The following is a 4,628-nucleotide window of genomic DNA, read 5'->3' as shown; positions in this document are numbered from 1 at the left end:
TCTGTATGGTCGCTGCCGACTGTCAATCAAGCCAGCCACGCCCCTTGCCCTGCAAAATTTGGACGATTTTTTAAAAATTCAGTATTGATTTATTTTCAGATTGGCCACCTGATCTCTGGATTTGACCATGAAACCTAATTTTTTAAAAATCCTGAGCTGTAGGAATGCGGTTTTTCGTGATCTGTGATCACTTCTTTTCCAATTCAAGTCTATGGGAGCCGGGGCTTTTTGGAGCCAGGACTAGTGGACGTAGTGATATTGCAGGTTTTTGACACTTCCGGGTTGGCTTCATTTTTCAGGGCCGGTTGCTACGCCCATCTTTTATGCAGTCTGTATGATTAACTAATTTGACAGATGAATCACTCACATACAAATTTATTGACTTAACTGATAACCCATCTGTGTTCATGCTCATGTGGCTCCACTGTTATGCTCCAAATAAATCACTTCTGATCTGCAAGGCAGTCATTTGTTTTGCTTGTGACTTTCTTGTGAATGACTAAGATCTGAGTCTGACACAATATTCTTCTGGCAGGATGGCCAACAAAGCAGCTAATTTAGGTAATGTGGATTACTGGCCTGTGTATCAATATATATGGTGTTTGCCATGCTTTCCAATTCCAGCATTTCACAGCCATCTGTGGTGACATACATGGTCTTTAAAGAAACTTGCTTTTTCAGACATTTAAAGCTGCTGTTCTGCCTTGTGTTTCAATTCCATTAATTGATCAACTGTCAGATCCATGAATATTTGGACTTTGGCACAGTTTTCACCATTTCAGCTCTGTACACCACCACAATGGTTTTGAATTGAAACAATCAAGTTGTGCTTTAAGTGCAGATTTTCAGCTTTAACTTGAGGGTGCTTACATCCAAATCAGGTGAGCGGTATAGGAATCATACTTTGTGCCCTCCTCATTTTTAAGGGACCAAAAGTACCTGCACAATTGGCTGCTCCACAGCCAGGTGTGTTACCTCATTTCATCTACAAGGAGCAGATAAAAGGTTTTTCAACATTTCAAGTGTTGTATTTGTATTTGTAATCTGGTGATTTTAATTCTCAATATGAAGTTCAAAGAGCTGTTATCAGTTATCAGTGAAGCAAGACATCATTTGGCTTTCAAAACTCAATGGATGGTGCTTCAAGGGGCAAATGGACAATGACCCAAAGCATACTGCGAAAGCAACCCAAGAGTCTTTTAAGGCAAAAAAGTGAAATATCAATTACTTGATCTGAATCCAATTAGGCATGCATTTCACTTGCTGAAGGCAAAACTGAAGGGAAAATGCCCCAAGAAAAAGCAGGAACTGAAGACAGCAGCAGTAGAGGGCTGGCAGAGAATCACCAGGAACGAAAGCCAGTGTCTATGTCTATGCTTTGACACTTCAGACTGTCATTGACTGCAAATGATTTGCAACAACCTATATACTGCAAAACGTAATGCTTTTTNATCAGTTATCAGTGAAGCAAGACATCATTTGGCTGGAAATTTTAACCAAATTCAGCAAAAACAGTAGATGATGCCAAATCAACTGTTTGGTACATTCTTAAAAAGAATGTACTGGTGAGCTCAGCAATGAGAGAAGACAATGGAAAACAAGTGTGGTGGATGACAAGAATCATTGCCCTGAGGGCTGTTCTACGAAGCGAGATTAGTGGGTTGCCAGGTATGTTGAGCCCAAAGTCAGAGTTTTCAGTGTCACAAAGGTGGCTAGGTCTCCATGGTAACTTATGCTGTGGTGCTAACCTGGTCCGGAGCAGGTTTTGTTCAGAGTTTCAGATTTAAATCGACTGGAAAGAGCGTGTCCCTTTAACCAATTATTACGAACAGTTCAGGAACTTAAGCACAGCAACAGAGACACGGCAGACAGACGGATAAGTGCAAAAGTGAATTTATTTACAGGGTGCAGTGCAGATATATACAGTGACACAGAAACACTCAAAGACTAAATGGTAAACTACAACCGGAGTTGCTTAACAGACTGACTGGAAAAAATAACAAACTTAAACACGAGCACTATCTAGCGATACGGCAGACTGACGGACGGAGAACAAGCTATGAGAACAACAGGGACAGATTTGGTCTGAGCTCACTGTAAAAAGTTAAAAATTCATCCCTCCAGATTTACTGAAGGGGTGCATATTCTGGCAGTGGGGTCTGCCGGAATATGCACCCCCCCAGTAAATCTGTCCCTGTTGGTCCCAGCATTTTTAACCTTTCAGATTATGCTCAGACCATGATCATCAATAAATGTTTAATGACCCCCCCCCCCCCGAGGAATGCAATCTAATATCTTGTCCCGGGCCCAGGGCAGGCTGTCAGCTGGCCTGCCAATGGTAGTATAGCAATCCCATGCTGGAAAACAACAGCTGGGGATACAGGGTGTACTCATTCACAGACATTAGAAGACTAAACACATCGGATCAGACATCAGAAGTCTAAACACATGGGATGCACAACTTCTTCTTCCCATGTACGGCCACTAATCTTTTACCTAAATGTTATGAGAACACATTTTTGGGCCTGTAACCTTTCCACTCAGCTTTTATGAAAGTTAGTGAAACTTGCTTTGACATTCTTCATGCAGATACAGTATTTTTCCATTACAACACATTTAACAGTTTTCTACCAGCATTTCTGTCTTGCACCATTTTCAGTAGCAGCGCTTTTTACCATCATATTTTCTTTTAAAGATTCTTCATTGTTCTCCATTAAAACAACGTGTTGACTGAAGCAGCAGCAGACGATCGTTTCATTTAATGTGGAAGAACAGTCACGTGATGCGTGAAATGCCCCTTTTTATATGAACGCGCACAGAGTCTGAAGCAGAAAGTCTGAGTTGACAAAGAAAGCTGATAACCACCTTCGTGATACACGTAATCTCTGGCTGGGGCTTGAGTTTTTGTCGAGCTGGCTTACACAAAGAAAGCCTGACTATGTCAAACTTGCTCTGTAGTACACGCCTCTTGTAGTGGCGAAATGTCTGTTCTTAATGTCTTCAAAGTCTTCAAGCAATAACCACTCAGTCAGACGGAAAGAACGAGTCTACTCGTGTCTAAGTTTGAACGATGGTAGAAAACAGTGTGTTCGCCCCGTCTTTACTGAAGATCTCGACATATAACAAACACACAGCAGCGTTACATTCCATAGATGCACGAGCTCCAGCACATCATTGCTCAGCGTCAGTTCCTATTGGCTGTTCTTTCTAGGAATTCTAAGCCTTAAACTAAACGCAGGTTAAGCAAAGTACAAACTATAAACAGAGTAATGCACTTATAATGCAATCATACATTTTCTGTAATATGCAAATACTAAATATATCCAAATAATAATAACTGAATATGAGCATAAATCATTGAATAGAAAATGGCACCAATACCTCTGGTCAAGAAAAATGCCTACACAACAGTTGGTCAGATCAAGAACACTCTCCAGAAAGTAGGTGCATCTGTGTCAAAGTCAACAATTAAGAGAAGACTTCACCAGAGTGAATCCAGAGGGTTCACCACAAGCTGTAAACCATTGGTGTGCCTTAAAAACAGGAAGACCAGATTAGAGTTTACACATTGAAAAGCGCCTGTGCAGCTCTGGAACAACATCATGTGGAGAAATGAGGCAAAGATCAGAGTGACTGGAAGGAACTGTCAAATATCCAAAGCATGGCACCTCATCAGCCATGCATGGTGGTGGTAGTGTAATAGTGTGTGCATGTATGGCTGCCAAAGGAACTGATTCTCTTACATTTATTGATGATGTGACTGCTGACAACAACAGGATGGATTCTGAAGTGTTTTAGGCAATATCATCTGCTCATTTTTGGCCAAATGCTTCAAAACTCAATGGATGGTGCTTCAAGGGGCAAATGGACAATGACCCAAAGCATACTGCGAAAGCAACCCAAGAGTCTTTTAAGGCAAAAAAGTGAAATATCAATTACTTGATCTGAATCCAATTAGGCATGCATTTCACTTGCTGAAGGCAAAACTGAAGGGAAAATGCCCCAAGAAAAAGCAGGAACTGAAGACAGCAGCAGTAGAGGGCTGGCAGAGAATCACCAGGGACGAAAGCCAGTGTCTATGTCTATGCTTTGACACTTCAGACTGTCATTGACTGCAAATGATTTGCAACAACCTATATACTGCAAAACGTAATGCTTTTTCTATTTCACAGCTATTTAAACAAGTGGCTTGCATGGAGCAGCTCTATGTGGCAGCTTCCTTATCAGACACCTCTGTGACAAATATCTATGAGAGAGACAAAGGATGAGATTTATTAGATGGCACTGAGGCATCGTGTGCTTATCCAAATCCAAAGTCAATAACGAAATACCGTGATGACGGAGGAAACAGCACAGACTGGGGTTATAAACACTTCGCAGGATAGCATCTATAAACCAAAAAAGAGGATCTAAAACACTGACAGCCTGGCAGCCTTTGATTATCTGTGACCAGCGGCCCCTCAGCTTTACTGTCTTCACACTGCCAGTTGTCTTTGTTAATAAATCACTCACTAATCTGTGTCTAAACCCCTTATAAGAGGCAGAGCAGATATACAGCGGCCACAGAAGAAACAGTCCTCTCAAACTGAAAGGCATCTAGGATCATCTGAAAATGAGAGTCTGCAGTG

Source organism: Stegastes partitus, unplaced genomic scaffold (assembly GCF_000690725.1).
Source record: "Stegastes partitus isolate 25-593 unplaced genomic scaffold, Stegastes_partitus-1.0.2 Scaffold49, whole genome shotgun sequence".
Taxonomy (NCBI): domain Eukaryota; kingdom Metazoa; phylum Chordata; class Actinopteri; family Pomacentridae; genus Stegastes; species Stegastes partitus.
This window is presented reverse-complemented; position numbering follows the sequence as displayed.